This window comes from Callorhinus ursinus, unplaced genomic scaffold (assembly GCF_003265705.2).
Source record: "Callorhinus ursinus isolate GAN/ISIS: 27379988/994484 unplaced genomic scaffold, GSC_fseal_2.0 scaffold1, whole genome shotgun sequence".
In the NCBI taxonomy this organism is placed as follows: domain Eukaryota; kingdom Metazoa; phylum Chordata; class Mammalia; order Carnivora; family Otariidae; genus Callorhinus; species Callorhinus ursinus.
In genome coordinates this window covers 85,138,476-85,149,126 of record NW_027397063.1, presented here as the reverse complement: position 1 = coordinate 85,149,126, position 10,651 = coordinate 85,138,476, and the positions used below count along the sequence as shown (strand labels likewise).

General features: G+C 37.8%; 1 non-coding gene across 1 annotated transcript; it reads right to left on the bottom strand.

Annotated features, from left to right (window-relative positions):
* Window positions 1-10,307: 10,307 nt before the first annotated feature.
* Window positions 10,308-10,414, bottom strand: LOC112834271 (U6 spliceosomal RNA). Its single transcript, XR_003210825.1, has one exon. It is a non-coding gene; the product is annotated as a U6 spliceosomal RNA (small nuclear RNA).
* Window positions 10,415-10,651: the final 237 nt, after the last annotated feature.

The window sequence follows — 10,651 nt, the reverse complement described above, 5'->3', positions numbered from 1 at the left end:
ATTGTAGTAAGACTTTACAGTCATAACACATGTAAAGTGCCAGCAAAGTTCCTGATAAACAGTAGATGCCTCATAAATGGTAGTTATTAAACTTAAATATTACTATTTGCAGTAAGGGCTTTTCTTTTTTTCTCTTGGAGGTGGGTGTGTGGGCAGAGAAGCAGAAGATATTATCTTTTTGTAGGAGCCAATACAGTCTCACTATAGGTAGGCCCAGAGTACCTTCATTTCTCCTTTATTCTTGCTGAGAAAGGAGCTGTATGGTAAAGTGTATGGCAGAGGCTGGTGCGGTTAAGAATGAGGCCTTGACAGCTTTGAAGCTAAATTTCCTATCCAGGGTAGTTTAATGGGTTATCCCCTGTTCATGAATTTCCTTTCCTTTTCTTCATTCTGGAGTACAGAATTAGTTCATCATACGTACTCCTAAGTTCATGCCTCACTATCTCCTAAATTCATGCCTCATTATCATCATTGGTTCATAGAAAATCCTTCCTTTATTTATACTTTATTTCAATATTTTCTCCCATATCCCTTTAAACCCAATCTGTCTTTCCTCCTTCACTCAAAGGACCTATTCTTGCTTATTTTATGAATGCCTATTTTACTATTCATATGCCTATTTACACATATGTATGTAAATAAAATATGTAGTATTGTTGCGTGTTTTAAGTGTACAGAAATGGCATTTTGTCAGAAATATCATTTTGTTCTTTAATTTAAAGTTCAGAACTATGTTTTGAGCTTTGTTCTTATTGCAATACGCAGGCCTAGTTCATTCTATCAGATACCTGCCTAGGTTTCCTTCTTAATATATCAACTGTATTTTACTTATGAAATCCCGTGGTGTTGAATCTTATTCTTTGCTGTTTCAAACCACACTCCAATTAATATTAATTTATATGTTTCCCTGTACATTTGTTTCTGAGGTTATATGTCCAGGAGTAGAATGACAGAGCTGTCAAGTACAAGCATGCTTTATAGGATTGATTGCTTTAATGGCTATTCTAATTTGTCTTTCCACCAGCAGTGTAAGAGAGATTCTGTTTTCACACATTCTCATCAGCACTTAAAATTATCTATTTTTTGCCAATATGATGCATGTAAAGTGGTATGTTTCTATTTTTTTATTTGAATTTCTCTGTTTACTGGTAAAGTTGAACATTTCTTTACATGGTTATTAAGTAATTGTGTTTCCTATGAATTGTTTTTATTATTTGACCACTTTAGTGTTTTCTTACCTTTCTTTGCATGGCAGAATTCTTTATATATTTTAGATCTTGTCAGTCATGGACATTATAAACCTCTTTTCCTAGATAGTCAGGTATCTGTTAATTTTGTCTTTAGTATCTCTTTAAAGAACAAAAACCTTTTAGATGATGTGGTTGAATTTAGCAAAATTTTCAGGTTGGGCTATATCTGGAATATAATAGATGTAAAATTTTGCACAAATCTAAGTGTACAGCTTAATGGTTTATTAGTAAGTGACACTCTTATGTGTTCACTTTCAGGACAAGAAATAGAACATTAAGAATATAAGTCTCCTTTTTGCTCTCTTCTCTTTACTAACCTTTTTTTTCTGCCTTAGTCATCTATTTCTGCATAACAAATTATCCCAAATCTAGTGAGTTAAAATAATAAACATTTATTATCCCACACTTTTTGAATGTCAGAACTCTAGAGGCCACTTAGCTTGGTGATTTGAGCTCAGACTTTCATGAGATTGCAGTCAAGATGTGGTCAAGGGCCATAGTCTTCTAAAGGCTTTATTAAGACTGGAGGATCTTCTTCCAAGAAGTCTCATTCATTGACTTTACGGGGGTCCTTAGTCCTCTTGGCTATTGTAAGAGGCCTCATTCTCTCAACCATGTGGGTCTTTCCCTGGAGCTCTTCAGAATGTGTTAGCTAGCTTTCCCAGAGTGGAGGTGGTAAAGGGGAGAAGAAAGGGAGGGAGGAAGATCTATAGTGCTTTATTCTGACCTAGTCTCTGAAGTCACACACTGTCATTTTCACTTTATTCTATTTGTTGGAAGCTGTATTCTAAGTCCAGCCCACCCTTAAAGGAAAGATAACTAGACTCCACTTCTTGAAGGGAGCAACATAAAAAAATTTGTGGACATATTTTTTAAATCAACACTAAAATTACTTCTACTTCTAACATCTTTGCATTTTTCTTCTCTGTGAACTTTAAAGAAATAGAATATATTCTTTAGTATCTAGCTTCTTTCACTTAGAATTGCATTTGTGGGATTCATTTTTGAGCATAGCAGTATGTTATTCATTTTAATTTCTGGATAGTGGCCCAATATCTCACAGTTGATATATTCATAGACAGTGTTGATTTCAGTTTGGGACTGTTACAAATAATATTGCATAAATATTCTTGGACATAACTTTTGGTACACATGTGTATGCATTTCTGATGGATATGTACTTTGGAGTGAACTGCTGGGTCATAGAGGATGCATATATGTAACTTTGGTACATGATGCCAGAGAGTTTTCTAAAGTGGTTGTATCAATTTACATTCTCACCAGCAGTGTATGAGAGTTCTAGTTACTCTACATTTTTGTTAGCACTAGGTATTATCAGTCTTTTTTATTTTAGCGATTCTAGTAAATGTATAGCAACATCTCATTTTAGTTTTAATTTGTATTCTCCTGATTTCTAATGAGATTGAACTCCTTTTCATTTCATTGACCGTTTGGATAACTTTTCTTGTAAATTGTCTCTTCAACTATTTTGCTCATTTTTCTATTGAGTTATCTTACTTCTTATTGATTTATGGGAATTCTTTATAAATTTTCATTTCATGAATTACAAATATCTTTTCCTACTTATATCTTGCTTTTTTCATTCTCTTAATGGTATCTTTTGATGAACAGAAGTTTTTGACTTTACTGTACACTTCAATTTATCAGTCTTTTCCTTTGTTATTAGTGTTTTTTATATGTTTAATCTTTATCTCTAATATGAAGACATGAGTCTATATTATCACCATAAAGTTGTAATGTTTTATCTTCTACAGATAGATCCTCAATCTATTTGGCATTCATTGAGAAAAGTGAAGGAGAGGTCATTTAATTTTTTTAAAACACTCAAATAACCAATTGAGTCAGCACTGAAAGATGGCCTTTTCCCACTACTCTGCAGTACCACCTGGGTAACACTTCACAAATCCGTGTGGTTGTTGCTCTATTTCTAGACTGTTCATTTCATTGATCTATTTGTCTAACCCCACATAAACACTGCTCTCTATTAAAATTATATCTTCATATGTCTTGAATTTATTCAAGTACTTCCATTTTTCCTTATTATTTAAGATTTTTGCCTATTCATGATCCTTTGCATTTCTTTATTAATTTTGGAATCATCTTGTCCATTTCCATAGAAAAACCTACTTAGGATTTCAACTTGGATTGTGTTGAATATTTAGGTCAATTTTGGGGAGGATCAACTTATTTGTGAAATATTCTAATCTATAAAATGCTAGAGGTTTTCACTTACTTAGGTTTCTTTTATCTATCTCAGCAATTTTTAGAGTTTTCTGGTAGAGGTTTTGTGCATCTTTTGTTAAGTCTATTCCCAAGCAATTGATATTTTTAATACTATTATGAAGATACTATTTTCTATTTTTTTGTTTATATGTGGAAATACTATTGATTTTTAAATATTGACTTGGTATCCAGTAACTTTGCTAAATTAAATGATTATTTATAAAAGTTTGTATTTATAGTCTGTGAACTGTCTACACTACATGTCATGTGCAAATAATGACAGTTTCATTCTTCTTTTCTAAACTCATACTCCCTCCCACCTCACATTGCTATGACTTCTAGTACAACATTCTATTGAAGTGATGGTAGCACATATTTTTGTGCTATTTCCAAACTCAGGATTTGAAATCTGCCCTTATTCATTTATATTTACTTTCACATTTAGATATTTAATCACAAGAAGGGCTGTTTTTTTTAAATATATAGTAAGAGATGGGAATTCCCTTAATTTTTTTGACATATTGATATTTTTTCCCAATATTTTCTAAATAATATATTCTTTCATTATTGTTTTGGTTTGTAACTTTGATTATATACTAGATTAAAAAATGATGGTCACATCAGTGTGAGAGTGATAGATTTAGTGAGAAATTGCCAGGCTCTGGATGTTTTTTGAAAGGCTCTTTTCTAACTTGAATGTTAATATAATCTGCAGATATAAAAAAGAGTGCAGGTACTCTGAGCATGGCATGAAAGTAATGATGTTTTCTAATTGTTTTGCTTGGCCTAAGAGTACATCATTCTTATCACAGATAGTCTTTACAAGGAGGGGCACCTGCTCACTCTAAGTCTTCTTGACATCAAAGGTCAAGGCAATGATGGCTAACCTTTTGACACTACTCTACGAAGTTGCTCATGTGGTATATGGCCTATTGGAAAAGAATAGCAGAGGAAAGGGTAATCTTTCAATGCTGAGTCAATTGGTTGTTTGAATGCAGGAATGCAGATAACTGCACAACCCACTTCCTCACTTGATTCAAAAATATATATTATATGATCATTGTTTATTATCTCTCTCCCCCAAATTGCAATCTGATCCCTATAGGGGTAAGGATATTTTTGTGTGTTCACTGACGTATCCTAACAGCGAAGCAGATGAATGCCTGACTTATCGTGGTGCTGAGTATGTATCTGCTGTATGAGTGCATCAGCTTAATTAGTGAAGAAATGGCATTACCCCTCTTGTTAAGAATCAGGGCTTACCCAGTCTCTCCAGGATGGTCTCAGGTAATGGGACACACAGTCCATGCTTCCATGGTATACCTTCTGAGAACTACTACCATGCTGTCCTTTCTCCTGACTGGAGGAAGCAGACCTAGTTTTCTTAGGAACCCACAGGCAGTTGGAACCACTCCATCCCTTCTTCACCATCTGTAAGTGTGAAATTCCTCTTGAAATGAGAAAAAAAAATTTCACTCTTTTCTGGTTGGGAGCCCCACTTCCTTTTGGGATCCCTTTGGGACACGGCAGACTGAAAGGCAGAATTAAAGCTTGGTTAGGTTTTATCTGGGCTTACCAGTCTATGTTCCCTGAATTAATGGCTACTATTTAAAGGAAGAAGAACCCACTTTTAACTCCACCTCTGGAATTAGAAAGTTAGTCTTTAATCAGGGAAATACAATCAGGTAATGATTCAGAAATAGGTTTCACAATTTATTGAGGAGATTTAACTCAGTGGAGTATAACAGCTTTATTTTTTCCAATTTCAATTAAACTACGCTCTGATAAGTCCTCTATTTCCTGTTTCCTGCTGCAGCATCTTCAGCCTATTCCATAACTTTCTCGTCACTTTTGCTAATTAAGAGTCCAGTTCAATTTCAAAGTCTGTTAAAGCTCACTCTCTCCCCTCCCTGCAGCACAGGCCTGAGCATGACCTCTGGATGGGGGAAGCAGAGGAGATGAGATGCACACACCCTGTTGCCTCCTTTTCTAGAGCTCCATCCTCTGGGGTAGTAGAGGGCTGGAAGGAGAGATGGTGTAGGCAGGGGTCATATTATATGTCTGACCATATATATGTGGCAGGACAATGTCCCTGGCCAAGCTCTGTTTTGATCCGGTTCTGTTTGGTGCTGGTCGCCTTTGCTGATGGGGTGGTGTTATATAGAAAACTATTCAAGATTTCTTTGAGGGTGGTCTCAAATTTTGTCTGATTCTCTCCCCGCCCCACCCTTGGTACTGAGGATCCCTCAGAGAGAGTTAGTTGTGTGTCTTTGGCCTGGCCAGTGGTCTGTATCTCCACCCTCCTCTCCCAATAGGGTATCACTTCACCTGGCCCAGTGGCTTTCCTGGCAACCCTGTAACTCCTCCTCCAATGTCTATACTTCTTTGCATGGTGTCATTGAAACCATCTTAGCCTCTGAGAGTCCTGGGGGACTGAAATGAGGCTGTCCCAACTCTCGTTTTCTTACATGGCATGATGCATTATAGTTCCTTCGCATTCTGATAAGTGGTCCAAACTGGAAAGTTTAGAGGGTCAGAGATGCAGGGAAGCAAGTGGTCAAGCATATCAACACCTTTTGGTGTCTGAAATTCCCACCGTTAAAGTTAAGAAGTTAAAATAGCATGTAAGACCATCATTAAAATGCAAGTATTTATCAAGAGAACTAATTAACATTGGCACAGCTGCATAGAAGAGTATCAGAAAAGCTAATTCTGAAAGGATGAGAGTTTCTTTGATAAGTCTGGTATATGAATTGTGAGAGGGAACTAACTTGTCTAGTTCCTACTATATTATACTCAATTTTAAAATCCATATTTTATTTAACCTTCCTGTCATCATCTTCAGGTTCACCCTCTAACAACGATCTGTAGTTTTCACCTCACAAAAATTTGCCAAAGGACGCACAGTTAGTAGGTGGCTGTGGAAAGTTGTATTATTATTCAATATATTTGCTATCCTTCGTTGGGCATGGGCTAACTATCCCTGCTCTGTATGACTAATTTGGTCAGTAAAATATGAATGGAAAGGATGAAAGCAGAAACCTGAGAAGCCAGCATATGATTTCATTGTATCCTCTCCTTCTTCCACAAGGTCAGTTTCCCAGATAGAGGCTGCTTCCTCAGCCTGGGTTTTGAGATGAAGAACAAGAAACAGAACTGCAGCTGACCTACAAATGATAAGTAGAATGAGTGAGAAATAAACTTTTGTTAGTGCAAGCCACCAACATTCTGGATTTGTTTGTTACTTCACCATAACTTAGCCTGAGCTGATTAATACAGTGACTGAAACAGGATTCGAACCCAGACTTGTCTGACTTCAAAGCCCATGCTTTTTCTCTCATAGCACACCACCTCCCAGCAGGAAGGACACAGGGGTTTAAGCTCCACATCTGTGCAAATGCAGCACCTCCTCATCCCTCCTTAACCTCCTTCTACAAATTTCCATTGGAAGCTTGGGAAAGTTTCAGGAAGGCACAGCCATCCCCAGGGGAGGCCCACCTAGGCATGAATATAATTTGTAAGCACAGAGCAGATCTGATTCCCCAGTTTCATATTGGCCTCCCCCTTCTTGGAAGCACTAACACGGGGGAGGAAAGGACAAATGATGATAGCGAGGAGTTCCATGCTGCCCTTCCAGATGCTCTCTGGCTCGGCTTAGCAGGAACTGGTATGATCTGGTGGACAGACAGGCACTGACTGGTATGATGTACCAGGTTTCTGCTCCCAGCTTCCTCCCCACCCCTGGGGTAACTGGAAAGTCCTTCATCCCGGATTGGATGTGGACACTTTTCTGTAGGAAAGGGGAAGATCCAAGGGCTTCTCATTCAAAACAAATAGGTGTTCTAATGAAAACCAGGCTTGGCCTTGAAGCAAAATGAAATTTTGTTATTTAGATTGACTGTTTATATCAGGTTAGTGGGGAGAAACAAACAGATAAACAAACAAACAAACCAGTGTATGGAGCTCAGCTAATCCAAAAAAGTGGTCTGATGCTTTCCCCCACCCCCAAACATCCGTGGTGTTTTTCCTCCAGAATTCTAAACTGAGGAAATGATAGTTGACAACTTTCTTAGTTTGGATTCCCCCGAGGATTCTATGTTGCCCAGGTCAATGGCCTGGAGAATTGTCCCAAGAGTTACCTCCTCTGACATCTGTCACAGGAACCAGGCAATCAGGGAATAGCCATGGCTGCCTGGGGCAGAGAGTGGTGCAGGCTGAGTCCACTGTTACACGGTGACCATGGCTTCCATTTTGGAGGGAAAAGGAGATCTGTGTGGTCAAGCTGCAGCCCACCAGCTTCATCTGTTGTTCTGCTTTTAAGCTGTCTTTGAGCCACTACATCATCTTCCCCAAATGATTAATCATATAGAGTTGCTGATGGGCACTTGAGTTTATTGGGTCTCTTCCTTCTCCTGGAATTCAGAGCACCAAAAATATCATTTGTTCTGTTTTACAATGTATTCCCTTGAGATACCCATAAGACAGGCATTTTGAAGGAAACCGAATAGTCAATACTGATTTATAAATGATTTTCAAAATGCAAGAAGATACCAAAATTCCCTTTGTCCCACAATATGTATATTTGCTCCTGATATATTTACTGGTGGGGCTTGCCCTCATTGCATGACTCCTCATTTCACAGTGGGGGGAGCAAGGACATCTTCTTAGCTCTGGAGCCTTCCGGATCAGTGATGGCTATAGCGGGCTGGGCCGCTTGACCAGCTCCAATAGCCCGACTTTTATTCCAGTTCTTCATTCTACTTCTCCATGGTAGTAATACCAGCTTTTGAAAAGGGCTTCACTGCTCCTGCATGCTTTCATCCACATTGCCTGATCAAGCCCCCCCAGTTCCTGAGGGGTGAGTTGAACAGAATATGATTAGGAGCTCCTGTACATAGTGGGTCATATACAACTTTCACCATTGTATTGTGTGCAGCGGGGAGGTTAGGGAGTACATAACTTTGGTGTGATTCTGGATCATGTGCTCTGTCTATTGACAAGGTAAAGAGAATGAGAAAAAGAACGAGGAAAGAAAGAAGAGGGAGAAATTGGGTAAGAAGAAGCAAGTAAGGAAGATGTATCAGGGTGTTAAAATAACAGGTAGAGCACCTAACCGACTGGAAGCTTCTGTTGACTAGATTACATGCTCCATCAGGCAGATGTGGTGGTTTTCTTTTCTGACCTATGACAAGCCCTAAAAAGGCCTGGGTTTCCCATAGAGGCCCTCACTTCAATATTTGCTGCCTGAAGTGATTAAGAAGGATGATTTATAATGCCTTCTCTTGGATGGAGGAATTCTTGTATTTTTACATGTATGAATCCCATTCACCCGTTCTTGTCATAAACTAACTGGTAACAAAATTTTCCAACAATCTAATTTTCTCTTGCCTAGACAACTTCAAATAGCATTAGGGATAATATTTTTCCACTAGACTGATTGAATTCATGAGTTGCCTTGGTATGGTGTGGAAATACGCGTATCACATTATAATTTAGTGAACTAATAGTTTTCCCAAACAGTGCAGACAGACTCACTGCCTGGCACAGTAACCTGTGGCAAGGATTAACTGTTGTTTTCTTCTTCATAGATTCCTGATTTTCTTTTCTCTCTCTCTCTCTCTCTCTTTTTTAGATAGGAGATTGTTCTTGGCAATCTCTAGAAAATCTCACCCATTTGCTTCTGTATTAATTTTGACATTTAATTGTGTTCTGCCTTTAACATTGTTTCTTTTCTTTTCTTCAAGCATATCTGGCTAAGCTCACCGACTCAAGTGAAAACTTCTCAAGGCAAGTATTGTGGGCTAAATTGTGTCCCTCAAAATGCATATGTTTAAACCTTTAAAATGGGACTGTATTTGGAGGGAAGGCCTTTAAAAGAGGTGTTAAAGTTAAAATGAGGCTGTTAGGCTGGGCTCTCATCCAATCTGTGTCCTTATAAGAAGAGGAGATTAGGACACACAACGAGACACCAGGGATGAACAATATGGAAAAAAGACCATGTGAGGATATGACTAAAAGGCGGCTCTCTGCAAGACTAGGAGAGAAGCCTCAGAGGAAACCAAACCTGCCAACACCTTGGTCTTCCAGACTTCCAGAACTGCAGGGAAAATAAATTTCTATTGCTTGAGCCACCTGGCTGGTGGTATTTTTTTATGGAGGCCCTAGCAAACTAATACAGATAGTGACCTCTTACATTTCTCTGACATATCTGTGCCATTGTGCCACACACAATGCTCAGCACAGAATTTAGGCAGCACTTAATAATGCTAGTTGTATTTGTTTTACTTTTTATCCTTCATGTATTTTTAAAAAATCCATCCATGAAACATATTTAACATAATTTGCTTCATAGGCGGTTATTTTGGTTTGTCAGCAAATGGCTTTCTATCTTCATTAACAAAGACTTAATCGTTTGTTTGAATAGCTAATAGATGCCCAAGATAAGTATTTAAACAGTATGAAAGATTATATGGTGAAAGGTGAACCTCCCTCACACCGTGGTCTCTGAGTTCTCTTCCCTAGAGGCAGCTATTACCATGAGTGTGTTGTCTGTCTTTCCAGATAAATCTTTGCTTAACAGCATGTGTGCACGTGTGTGTATAGAATATACACATCTATATTATAGATATATGGCATATGTATTTATGCAAAGACATGCTTTAAGAAAATCTCTATATACAGATATAGGTATAAATATACAAGTATAAATATATATTCTCCTCTGATTTTTTTGTTTTATTTTGTTTTTATCAAACGATGGTATAATGCACACGTTTCTACTGTATTTTTATAGTCAGATGTTTATTTAAAAGTAAAAATATGGAACGCTTCACGAATTTGTGGGTCATTCTTGCTCAGGGCCCATGCTAATCTTCTCTGTATCGTTCCAATTTTAGCATATGTGCTGCTGAAGTGAGCATGACATATCTTATTTTTTTTTAAGATTTATTTATTTATTTGAGGGGGGGGATGGGCAGAGGGACAGAGAGAATCTTCAGCTGGACCGTGATGGGAGCTCAATCTCACAACCCTGAGATTATGACTTGAGTAAAAACCAAGAGTCTGATGCCTAACTGATGGAGTCCCCCACGCACCCCAACATGTTTCTACTTTTTAAAGAAAATTAACTTAGTAATAAATCTTGGGAATTGTTGCAT